The following is a 13,772-nucleotide window of genomic DNA, read 5'->3' as shown; positions in this document are numbered from 1 at the left end:
TAAAGGGCATCTGAAGCTTTTTGTGAAGGTATGTCTTGATTTTAGTACTTTCTTATTAGAGTTGGGCAGATGTTTTGTTTGTTTGATTTCCCCCCTCTTCTAACAAGGAAGAAGCAAAAGAGCGCACCGTTAAGTTCTTCCCATCCTGAGAACTTTAAAGAGGCAGATAGATGAAGGGAAAACCTCCCAACGTGAGGGAGGCTGAGGTGGAGAAATAATTTGCCACAAGGTGATGGTTTCTCTGAAGGGCTGCTGCCTGGGAAGCTGGTGAGCAGTCACCTGATGTGCTCAGCATTGACATGGACACAAATAACTTGCAGGCCCAGGTGACCTAACAGGCTTCCCTGGAGAATTCTGCCCCAACATGGGGGAGGGGATACTCTTTAAGCACCTTCTTACAAGTGACACTGTTCCAGGTACTTCAAAGCAACAGTAGATGTTCTCTGAAGGAGTGCAATTTATAACAACAACAACTAAAACTTGGAGGCTAATATCTCTTTGAATTCCCTCTTTAGATATATTATCACATGAATGAGTAGTTGTTAAAGATCAATGCATAGCTCTGTTCTTTCTTCTCTCTCCTTCCTCCTCCCTTCTTCCTCTGTATTTTTTCTTCATTTTTCCTTTCCGTCTTCCTCTCCTTTATTTTCTTTTCATTGTTTCTCTTTCCCCACTTCTTTCTCTTCTTCAGTGACTTGGAAAAAATCTTAATGAACTTCTTAGAGCAATTCTACACCAATGAAAATGTTCAGGGTCACAGATGACTTTCCTGGAGTATTTAACAGTGTAATCAAAAGCAGCTTCCATTTTTGCTGTGTATGAAGTATGCAAGCAGTCCCATTTACGCTTGCAAAAATATCTACATGTGCTTAGGAGGGTCAGGGAAGGCCTTGGAGAGTAGATTCACTATAATTTTAGTAAAATTAAAAAACAACAAAATAATAACAGAACAACAGACTTTGGAATGTAGTTAGTCAATAAACAGAGTGCCTTTGGCTTCACTTAGCATCCAGCCTGAATTATTGACTTGTATTGTGGCCAGATAAAAAATGTAGACAACATTTAACAATACAGAATATTTAATTACAACATAAAACTTATTTTCTGTTTTAAGATGAGATGCACTTGTAATTATCTCTATGGTCGCTGGATGTCACTGTTGCATACGTCTGGCGGTAAAAAACGTCCCACTTGAGCAATCTGAAACTGGTGTTTTAAGTGCTGTCTTGTTACCTCCTTGGCGCTCTACCTTTTGATTGAACACACGCTATCATGCTAAGATGACTCTCTTATCCTTTCAGTGCAGTCATCTCACTTCTCAAGTATGACATTCTACCGGGAATTCTTCTAATTTACACAGGATGAGGTTCTCAAAACACAATTATCTTCTTCACTATATTTAAAAGACGTATGGTACATTTATAATAGTTCCCAACATTGTATATTAATTATAACTAGCACATTCTGGATACCAAATGGAATGAAGTGAAAATATAACCATAAAATACCCTGGGTTTATAAAGTGCCTTTTCCCCCCTCAAAGAGCTTACAACAGTTTTCATATCTACTGGCTCATCTGTCTTTCCAACATCCCTAGGGGGTTACCTGCTTTAATGCTTTTATGAGTCAAAGTTGACCTGTGAAATAAATTGAATGAAGTAATTATTTGCGCTGGCATCCCAGGAGTAAAGCAAAAGCAAACACTGAAAATGTGTTCCAGACAGCTAACTCTAGTTTGCAAAAGTAACTCGTTGAAATTTTGATAGTTCTGGGTATTTTTCCCCAATTACTTTTATAATTCCTTAATTCAGGGACTCTTTAACTCTTCTTTAAAAAATTCACCTTAGAAAATCTGAGCCATCTTGTACAGCTGACGTTATACAGATATTAGATCTGGAGACTTTTCCAGCCTGAAAAAAGTCTGGCTCAGTAGAAGTGCTAGAGTTAGAGCAATACCCAGTAAAAAGAAATGGGACAACCAATTGGAAGGGTAGTTAGCTTTCTCTGTAGTTAGAAATGACCATGAGTTTCAATTTAGCTGTCCACTTTAGTCTCTTTCTTTTTCCTAAAACCTTGGAGTTGTTTTCTTTAACTTCCTCCCATGACTTGTGCCTTTGCATTGGGGAAGTCAGAGCTGTTGTTGGAGGACTATTGGCCTAGATTTTAGAGGGGGATGGGGGAGGGGAGGGCTCTCTGTTCTAGTGAATTATCAGAGAGCTGTGTTGCTTGCCATATACAAATGCTTTGATCCAAAATTTCAGTCATTGTTTCCACATTTAGGGGCTGGAATGAACATCAAAGAAGTGGGTGTATGGAATTTACTGAATGCCAAAGAAGTACAATAACATACAGAGGATATAAGCAAATCCCAGTGGCAAAATTTGCTGCCAATTCTTGCACATAATAGAGGTCCTAAAGTGACAGTCTATCTTTGACAAATGCATAATGATATCAATGCCAAGGGAAGGAACTAGCATACTGAAAGGTGAATAAAAGAGTTGGGAACAATTCAGTGGACTTACACATTTCCTTAGTGTGTTTTTACACAGCAAGGAAAGCAGATGACACAAATGCATTAGGTAATCATTGGACAGGGCTGCAAACTCACCAGCAGTTTGAATCTGACCTTGCTTTTTCGGGAACCAGCTCTAAAGATGAAAATAAAATGTGATTAGAAATCATTCATCTTCTGGAGGGAGGGAAAAAAAGGAACAAGTAAAGTGAAAATAGCTTTCTTGTTCTGTCTTGGATAGTTCCAGATTTTAAAGCCCATATGTTGTTTGCTATAACTTCTTCGCCTCCCAGGGCCAATGCTTTCCAAACGCTTTAGCTCGTGCAATGCACCCAGTAGTCTCGGAAGTTAGGGCTCATTTCTATCCACAGTCTTTGTTCAAATATGGATTAATTTTGGTTAATTTCAGTGGGTGCATAGAAAGTAAAATGCACAGAACTGAAACCATGGAACTCAGGCCATTGTGTGATCATCTAAAAACCTACTTTTCAAGCTCCTTTAAGTTTTATTTTTGAAATAAAAACAATAAAACGACTGTAAAAAGTTTCCAAAAGCGTTGACATGATGAGCAATTGCTAACCAAGGCTATTCCCAGAATGATTGCGCATATTTGGATACAATTCTAGAAAAGCTAACTGCCTTGCCATGCCAGCTCTAAATACAGAGGGTGCCAAAAAAACATATACACATTTAAGAAAGGAAAAAAACTGTATTAAAATTACTTTGATGGTAACCACGTTGAGCACCTCTTTTAATTGCAAAAGTCAAATGTGACTTGTATTCATGTTTTGTGATCGGTATATATTGAGCATTACAATTTTAATACAGTTCTTTTCTTTCTTAAAATGTGTATACATGTTTTTGACTCCCTCTGTATTTCCTTCAGAAGGTGATTCATTCAGAAGGTGATTTGAGAAGGGTCCTGTGGTCCGTGGCACTTGCCTGTAGGGCCATGTACCTACCTACAAGTAGATGCAGATTGTGTTGCTGTCATCAGGAAGAGCATTGGAGGACATAGGCACCTGATTGTTGCCCGTAGGCTGCAATCTTTTTCCTATGGAAATGAGTATGTAAGACTTCTGCAGGCTGCTAAAAACAAAAAAAACAAAAAACAAACAAAAAAACCACAGACTGGATGTGGATGTTTAGAGGAAGAAGTCTCTAAAATGCCATGGTACATCATGGAAATAGCCTACAAGGTTCCTGGGTACCGTCTGGTGATGAATTGAATACCAGCAAGGCCAAGATATGTGTGTTTATTTGAAACTTTCCTTAGCTGAGCAAGAAACTGTGCCAGCTGCAAATAAAGCCATCATTTCTACCGTTTGCATTAGGCCATCAGAGCAGATTTGCCTATGTACACCAACCCATTTTCAACCCAGCCCCCACCGTTCTTCAGGGCTTCTTCCAAAATTTCTCCTAAGGCCCTGCACCTCAAAATAGTGGACCTCATGGAAGGATCCTACTCTGCTTATTGTGCATGTTAAGTAAATGCAAGGATTTTCATGATCTCAAACTCTATAATGAAATGGACTGAGTGCCCCGCAACATTAGAAAATGGACAAACAAGTATTCAACTGCCTGGATGAACCATGGCTTTCTGGCATTAAAAGTGCAATATTTATGAGTTAATTTAATCATAGAAGAAAATATTGAGTAGGTGACTGGGTAAAATGATGACTGTGTATTATGTTTTTGCCATGCAGCTGGATAAACATATTCAACGACAGACCTTGGCAAGAACTGCAAAGATGCTCTTGACAATGCTATGAATAAATATTAGGTGCTGCCCAGAATTCACTGCATTTGAGGTCTTGAGCAAAGCCAGATGAGTTTCAGCAGGAAAATGTAGAAGAAACCACATATGCACATGGGATTATGTAAACATTGGCGTCTTTCTCTGCTGCCCAGGAATTGCCCTAACATTCATTTTTATCTACATCGACAGACTTGTTTTTTTGTTTGTTTGTTTGGGTTTTTTTTTTTACTCATTATCTTTGCACTTCTGGGAGTGTACTTTAGCATTAAGACCTACTTTTGGGGAAGTTCATGGTCAATTTTTCAACAATGTGGACTTGGAGAGAAAAGAAATACTTCGCCTAGGCAAAGAGAATTGATAATAAATATTGTATTTTGTAGTGACTCAATCTGATCTATATAAAACAGTAAATTAAAAAATTCCTTTAGATTGCTTCTTGAATTTCTTTAGAATATATGGCTTCTGATTCCAAGAAGGACCATAAGAGAAAACAAATAGTTAGGTAAGTATTTTAAAGAGAGGAAATGGGCAATATCAAGTCACTTAATGAAGCATTTGTATCCAGTGCAAAAACAGCAGTGTGCAAGAGAATATTATAGAAATATGTCATTGTAGGTTTTTTTCCCCTGCAGGATTGTCATTTTACCAGTAAAGAAAATATCTTTCTTTTCCAGCTTTATCAAGATATAATTGACATATAACATTGTGCAAGTTTAAGACATAACATGTTGATTTGATACACTTATATATTGGGAAATGATTACCACTGTAGTGTTAGCTAACACATCAATCACTTCACATAATTGCCATTTCTTTTTTGTGGTGAGAACATTTAATATCTACTTTCTATAGCAACTTTTAAGTAGATAATACAGTTTTGTTAACTATAATCACCATGCTAAACATTAGATCCCCAAGCTTACTCATCTTATAACTGAAAGTTTGTACTCTTTGGCTAACATCTCTCCATTTCCTCCCAGCCCCTGGTAACCACCATTCTATCTATTTCTATGAGTTTAACTTTTTTTTAGAGTCTACATATAAGTGATGCTATACAGGATTTGACTTTTTCTACCTGACTTATCTCACTAAACACAATGCCCTCAGTGTCCATCCATGTTGTTGCAAACGGCAGGATTTCCTTCTTTCTCATGGCTGAATAATATTCCGTTGTGTATATATGCTACATCTTCTTTATTCATTTATCCTTTGATAGACATTTAGGTTGTTTCCATGTCTTGATTATTGTGAATAATGCTACAATAAACATGGGCGTGCAGATATCTCTTTGAGATCCTGTTTCATTTCCTTTGGATATATACCCAGAAGTGGGAATGCTGGATCATGTGCTAAAATTTTTTGAGAAATCTCTATACTGTTTTCCATACTGGCTGCGCCCATTTATATTCCTACCAACAGTGCACAAAGGTTCCCTTTTTTCCACATTCATGCAAACACTTATGTCTTGTCTTTTTGTTAATAGCCATCTTAACAGGTGTGAAATGATATTTCATTGTGGTTTTGATTTACATTATACTCATAACTAGTGATGTTGGACACCTTTTCATGTACCTGCTGTCCATTTGTGTCTTCTTTAGAAAAATGTCTATTCAGTTCCTCTGTTTTTTGCTATTGTGTTGTATGAGTTCTTTAGGTATTTTGGATCTTAACTCCTTATCAAATATATGATTTGCAAATATTCTCTCCCATTCCATAGGTTGCCTTTTTATGTTGTTGATTGTTTCTTTTGCTGTGCAGAAGCTTTTTAGTTGGATGTAGTTCTACTTACTAACTTTTCCATTTATTGCTTTTGTTTTTTTGGTGTCATAGTCAAAAGATTATTGCCAAGACCAATGTCAAGGAGATTTTTTTCTATGCTTTCTTCTAGAAGTATTATTGTTTCAGATCTTATATTTAAGTAGTTAATCCATTCTGGGTTAATATTTGTGTATGGTATAAAATAGGGTCCAATTTCATTCTTTTTCATGTGGTTATCCAGTTTTCTTAACACTATTTATTAAAGAGACCATCTTTCCCCATTGAGTGTTCTTGACTCCTTGTGAAATATTACTTGATCCTATATGCAAGGGTTTATTTCTGGGCCTCTGTTCTAGTCCATTGGTTTATGTATCTGTTTTTATGCCAGGATCATACTGTTTTGATTACTATAGCTTTGTACAATAGTGTGAAATCAGGAAATGTGACACTTCCAGCTTTGATCTTTTTCAACATTGTTTTGGCTATTCAGGATCTTTTGTGGTTCCACATGAATATTAGAATTTTTAAGATTTTCTTGAAAAATGCCAATGGAATTTCAATAGGGATTGCATTAATTCTATAGATGGCTTTGGGTAGTATGAACATTGTCTCTTGCAGGCAGCATAAAGTTGGATCTTTTTTATCTATCCAGCTACTCTATGCCTTTTGATTGGACATTTTAATTTATTTACATTAGAGTAATTATTGACAGGTAAGGAGTTACTAATGCTACCTTCTTGTTTTTTTTGTCTGCTTGTAGTCCCCTTGTTTCTTTCTTCCCCTCTTATTGTCTTCCTTTGTGAACTGATGAGTTTTCGTAGTGATATTCCCTTCTCTTTATCTTTTGTGAGTTCACTGTAAGTTTCCACTTTGTGTTTACCATGAGGCTTATGTAAAATATCTTATAGATATAACAGTCTACTTTATGCTGATAACAACTTAACTTTGGCTACATACAAAAGCTCAACACTTTTACTCTCCCCGTTTATGTTTTTGGTGTCACAGTTTACTTCTTTTTATATTGTATATCTCTAACAAATTATTGTAGCTATAGTTATTTTTAATACACGTCTTTTAAGAAAAATCTTATTAAGGTCTTCACTTTTGATTTTCTGGTGCTCATGTACTATCTCTAGAATAACAACAGAAGAACAACTATGGTGTCTGGGCCATGGTATATGTGCCATGGGCTTCTTCTAAATCAGTGAATTTCCTAGAATTCTTTTTATTGGGCTGTCTTAGCATTAAAAGATGAGGACAGAATGCATCCGAGAACATAGCAGGGCCTACTGGGAAACAAAACACCTTATGCTTATGTGGGTGTGGGTATTCTGGATTCTGGTCTCAGCTATGTGACCCTGGACAAGTCACTTTGCCTCTCTGAACCTCAGTTTTCAATCTGTAAAATTATAATTTGTTTACCTATCTTTTAAGAGTCTGATTGTGAGAAGAAAACTAGATAATCTATCTAAAGCATTAGTTTCTTTTGTTATTAAACCACAATGCATTTGATTTCAATTCTGCTTTTTTTAAAGAAAGGATTTCAGTTGCCCTTAGAGAAGTTAAAATGCAAATTTAAGATATTACTATGACTGCAACTAATACTACCTAACTCTATCCAAGCAAATAAGGTCACACACAAGCTTAATTTCTCCTTATTTTCCTTTGAAGAAACCTCTCAAAATTTTAGTTTTATAAGGAAATCTAGCTCATCTCCCAGCTGCTCTGTCCTCTTGGTATCATTCTTAAGTGGATACATTCCACTTCAACATACATTTAACAAATAAATACCTGGAGTGCTTGAACCAGGAAGTGGAGCTAAAAGTAGCAAGAAAGTGTTACGGAGGTAAAATTGCCTTGAGTTGGTGATGGCAATTTGGGAAAGTCAGAGAGAACAAGATGTCAAAGATGACTACCACACTTCTTATACAGAGAATGGGAGAAAGAAAAGATTTGGAGGAACAATCAGAAATTCAGTTTTAGATATATTAAATTTGAGATGCCTTTGAAGCATCGAAAATAAAAAATCTAGGAAAAGACCATAAAGGCAGCTCTGGTAGTAAGGCAAAGGCAAAGGGTTTCAGTTAAGGTCCTGGCTCTGCTCCAACATGTATGAACCCCTGGGCAAGGACTCAGTCTTCCTGAGTCTTAGTTTCCTTATCTGTAAAATGGAGATATTAGTATCTATCTCATCACCTTATTGGAAAGGTAAAATGATAATTTTTTGAAGGCATTTCATAAGGAACAACTTTGCTTCTCATTATTATAGAGACCTAAGAAATAACACAAACAAGTTGGGACTTTCTGTCCTGGAAACATCCCTACTAATTAACAGGCGTCCTGTTGTCTTTTTTTTTTTTTTTAAGATTTTCTTTTTATTGGAGTATTGGGGGGATGGGAATAGTGCTGGGGAATTGGAGGAAGGGGAACAGACAAGTTGCTGTCCTTTTGTTCTTCAGTCTAGTTGTGAGGACGTTGCTTCACTGGCCCAAGTTGGCACCATCATTGCGCTCTTCCTGGGCAAGGCAGATCCGTCGCCGGCTTCTGGACGGCCACTCACTGTGGCTGCTGGCCGCTCCCGCTGGCTGCTGGCTACACACGGTAGCCCACTGCCACAGGGGCTGCAGCCTACGCCGTCGCTGGCGACTCACGGCAGCCCAGCTCCAGGTTGAGCTGTTATTCAGCATCTTAGCTGTGGAGGGCAGTGTCACTGGCTCTCATATGTGGGATCCGAACAGGGACCCTCTGGCATCCCAGGCCAGTTCTTAACCATTGCGCCACTCGGCCGGCCCAAACACAACACTTTTACTTTTTGTTTATTTATTTATTTAGCTGAGCCATCCTGCCACCTGTTGGCAGCTCAGCGGCAGCTCAGCTCAGGCTGGACTCGAACCGCTGTTGCTCAGAGCTCAGACTCTTGAGTGAGCTCTTAACCAATGGAGCCGCTCGGCCAGCCCACCTCTTGTCTTTTCACTAACTTACATTGTATAATTGGCTGAGTTGCTTCGGCCTCCGCCCCTTCTCTGGTTCTCCACCTTTGGGAGGAGGCCTACGACCGTGCCTTCTTCGAGCATGCAGAGTTAATGTGGAGAAGACTCTCTTGAGATTCACGGTTAATTAGGGGTAGGAATCATGGTTATGGAATGTTATGGATGTCCAATGAATATTAATTGATTGGGTTATAGCATTAACATTTTATTAGTAGGTGTTAAACTGGTGAGAAGGAGAAGAGATTTTAGTCAGTTGGGAAAATAATCTCCCTGCCTGTTCAGTGGGTTTGGAACCATCTACTACCACCACAGAACTGGGCCCTAGCTTGTCCCCAGAACCTGAGGAGGGACAGAGACCACAGAAAGATGAGAGAGGAGCTAATTTCCCCCCTATTTACATTTCCTTGGGTTGAACTTCTTAATCCCTCCCGACAATGATATACTAAAAATCTGTGTGACTAACTTTTTTGATTACGACAAAGTCAAGTGGAGAAAGAAACTGGCTGCCAACAGCAGTGGGTTAGCTCTGGTTGTTGTAGAAATCATGAAGGAGGGGAGGAAACAGGTGCCCTTCCACAGAGTCTAAGAAGGCTTCTTACAGGAATCGGGCAAATAGACTCTTTTCGTTAAATAAAAGTTCATAAAATTCAAACATTTATTAATCCCCAGTGTTGGGGCAAGAAGCATAGAAATATATGAAAGTGTTCCCCAGTCTTACAATCTACTTAGGGGGAGAAAACAAGTAGATAAAAGCCTTGGTCTTGGATAATGTCTCTATGCTGTGATGCAAGTTTTGTTGTGTTGTTGTCTTTGCTGCTGATTTTTTTAAATCTCTGTTTTATGCCTGAGAATCTCCAAATGCAACAACAGAACATGAAAACACCATTTAACTTATCCCCACATTTTCCAAAATTGAATATTGTTTCTGTACTAACAATTTTTCCAGCTAGGCTCTATGACCAATATCTGAACACAAAATGCTTATGTCCTGGATATTACATTTCTATTCTTCAGTTATTGACTTTAGTATATTTGGCATTATGTCTGGAAATATCCAAATAAGGGGCCAATTGTTAGCAAACTTTCATGGCTATACAAGGAGTCATTGAAAGCAGACTGGATGCTATACTTCCCTGTATACATGTATAGGTGTGGATATATATCACTCCAAAGACAGGGGAACCATTTGCTGTGTTGTACTGTATATGTAAAGCATTTAGGACAGTATCTTTATCACAGTAAGCCCTATTTAAGTCTTAGCAGCTGCTTCTCGTACTACTATTAAGAAGCCTAAGGGTTGTGCCATGAACAGGGATCAACTGGACTGATTTCGTTAGATCTATCAACTCCTGGCATAGACTTAACACATTGCGTCTCACCTATGAGTGACCCTTCAACCTTTTGGGCAGATCATCTTCGTAGGTCCACATTTTTGCCATTGGGTGCCCCTTGGGAACTGTCGGGGTGTCATGGTGAAGCCCTGAGTTGTAGCATGCACAGGGGTGCTTCTCACACTATGTGTGGTGAAGGATTAGTTCTTTTTTTTTTTTTTAAACTGGGGAATTGGGGGATGGGAACAGTGCTGGGGAATTGGGGGAAGGGGAACAGGCAAGTTGCTGTCCTTTTGTTCTTCAGTCTAGTTGTGGAGGACGTTGCTTCACTGGCCCAAGTTGGCACCATCATTGCGCTCTTCCTGGGCGAGGCAGATCAGTTGCCGGTTTCTGGATGGACGCTCACAGCCGCTGCTGGCCGTTCCCGCTGGCTGCTGGCTACACACGGTAGCCCATGGCAACCCACTGCAGCAGGGGCTGCAGCCTATGCCGTCGCCAGCGACTCACAGCAGCCCAGCTCCAGGTTGAGCTGTTGTTCAGCATCTTAGCTGTAGAGGGCAGTGTCACTGGCCCTCATATGTGGGATCCGAACCGGGGCCCTCTGGCGTCCCAAGCCAGCTCTTAACCAACGCGCCACCCATCTGGCCCCAAGGATTAGTTCTTATTTCCAATCTGTCACAGCCTGATACTTTGTAAAGCCCAATAAAAATAACTTAAAATAGAATAAAAAGCAATACACACAAAATTTAAGTCCCATTTTGTAAATTAGATTCAATAGACACATATTATACTTACGTGACCAAATGGCTGCCAAGAGTTCTTAATGTTCCCTCTCAATTCTGTACTTGTCTCATCTCTGAATAATAACCAGCAGATCACGGGTAGTGGGCCTCACTTTGAGTAGTGATGTTATAAAGGACAGTGAGGAACCCCAACAGCCTGTCATTTCCATACTGTTTTCCTTCCAAAGAGCTTAAAGGGCTCTCATCAAAGCAGGGGACTCTACCAGTCTGCAGGCCTCAGGCCTCAGCTTAAGGTGGTCGAATCACTGCTGTGAAGCTGGTACATAGGGGGTGACTGAGAAGCCACTGGGAGAGGCTACTTTGTGCTGGATGCTGGCCATTCCCTCAGTTGGGAATTTATACACAGCTAAGCGGTAGGCTGTTCAGTGCAGATGCACAGGTGTGGGAACAGTTTGTGATAGGCAGGTTTATGGCAAATAAACACATCAGATGATATACTGTAATCAACTATATAAACAACTTTAAAATTGTCTATACTTCATATTTCCAGCATTCGGTTTTGTTAATCATATGTCTTCCTGACAGCAATTAAATAACCTTGAGAGAAAATGTACACCTGCTGTCTCCCCTGGGGAAGCTACATCTCTTTTGTGAATGACATAAGTTCTCCATAAAACATAACCGAAGATAGGAGAATTGAATTTGGAGATATGTCTCCTTTCTCTCTTGTTTTATTTCTAGTTGAATTGGAGAGCAAGGTTTAATATAGCTAATCTGTTCCTGGATTCCTACTCTGAGATTCTATCCAAACCAAAATATTTCCCCGAGGGGCACATTCAAGGCAATAGATAAATGAGGTTGTGATGAGCATCACAAGGTGGGGAGGGTCCCACACCCACCTCACGTAGCCTGCACTTTCTCTCTCCCCAGCTTCTCACCCCAACATTCTCAGTTCTTTCTGATGTCTACAGCAGATCTCATCTATTTTCGTGAATACCACAGTGGTCCTATTTTTCTTAAAACATAACAAAATGTTTGCTTTGCTTGAGTCAGGTTCCAAACAAAGTCCATTTGTTAGATCTGTTGAATTAGAAATCTCTTTTCATTGGCAGGTGTCACAGGTGAGCTGCTGGTACCAGGAGCAACCAAGGGCACTGCTGTACTCTGGAATTGCTGAGTCTTCCACCAGGCAAAGTTCAAGGTGTTAGTGCACTGGGGGATGTGGTCAGTGCTGGCCTGGGACAGCAAGTGTTTCTGGTGGCACTAGAAGGGGAAGCGTCTGCCCCAGGAACCAGGGCTTTGTGCATGTCAGCTACCCACCTGGCGTCAGCCATGCCAACCTCTCTCACCCTGATGAGTGGGCCAACCATGTGGCCAGTAAGTAGTCCTGACAACAAGTGTCTTGGAACTGGGACTCTGAGGATCTGCGGTACCATTGTGATTTGGTTGGTGAGTTGGGAACAACTGTTTAGAAGAAGAACATACACTGTGGACTTTATCACTTGCTCTTAGAATGATTCCATCCACTCTACCTACTTAAAAAAAATGGCTTCAAAACACACTTTGTCAGTGAGAAAACAATGCCAGAGTTGTACAACCTTCTTAGCAAGTACAAACCTGACCTGATTTGGACCCATGGAGAGTGGGGATATCCTAATACTTATTGGAACTCTACAAATTCTCTTTCTTGGCTCTACAACAATAGCCCTGTCAAGGATGAGGTAGTAGTAAATGACAGATGGGGTTAGAAATGCTCCTGTTTCCATGGAGGATACTACAACTATCAGGGTAAATTCAAGCCAGGGAGGTTTATAGATCACAAGTGGGAGCCACCATCAACAAGGCATCTTGGGACTATCGTGGGGATGTGGTCATGTCTGACATTGAAGTGAATCTGAAATCATTTTGATATTTGTTCAGAGAGTAAGTTTGGGAGGCAACTCCCTTCTCAACATTGGACCAGCTAAAGATAGACTGATTGTCCCCATCTTCCAACAATGCCTTTTTGCTGTTGGGAAGTGGCTGAGCATCAGTGGGGAGGTTATCTATGCACAAACCATAAAGGGTGTGGTTGGAAAAAAATACAGTATCTGTATGGTATACCTCAAAAGAATCAGGACTCTTAAACCTTCAAGCCCCCATTACTACCTTAACTACACACTGGGATTCCAAGATCAGAAGTGGTCCACAGATCCAGATAAAAGGCCTCCTCATTTCCCTGCCCCAGTTATCACCCTCTGCTCTCTCAGGTGAGTTAGCTTGGACTTTAAAGGAGTGGAGTGATTATTGGGAGTCCAAGAGGAAAGGGACGCTGCCTGCTGTTCACTGCTTTGCTTTTCCTCATATCGTACAATGTTTGGAATAAACCAACTTCTTCACCCACTTGGAGATGGCTTTTCCAACACACTTAAATAAAGAAGAACTGAGTACATTACACCAATGTCTCAATAGACCTAGTATCTGAACTCCATTGCTAGCATACCGCTCTCTGGTCAGCAAAAGAAGGAACTGAGACATTAAGCTCTGAGTTCATCCATTCCTACCTTTGAAAATTATCTACCATGGAAACGTCCCTCCATTCACTGTGTTTGCTAAGCTTACTTGCTTACTCAATGACCATAGCTAAAGAATAAGCCAGGTCACCCTGTGGGTTATGGGAGAAGGTGGAGAGAGTTTGAC

The 13,772-nt window shown here is 39.9% G+C and overlaps 1 pseudogene; it reads left to right on the top strand.

The window, feature by feature from the left end:
* The window catches only part of LOC109388920 (tissue alpha-L-fucosidase pseudogene), a 44,346-nt pseudogene extending 30,888 nt beyond the window's left edge, over positions 1 to 13,458 (top strand).
* The last annotated feature ends 314 nt before the right edge of the window (positions 13,459 to 13,772 follow it).

This window comes from Hipposideros armiger, unplaced genomic scaffold, assembly GCF_001890085.2.
Source record: "Hipposideros armiger isolate ML-2016 unplaced genomic scaffold, ASM189008v1 scaffold_212, whole genome shotgun sequence".
Classification (NCBI taxonomy): Eukaryota; Metazoa; Chordata; class Mammalia; order Chiroptera; family Hipposideridae; genus Hipposideros; species Hipposideros armiger.
Note: the sequence above shows the minus strand (reverse complement) of the source record. Positions and strands in the feature narration are given on the sequence as shown.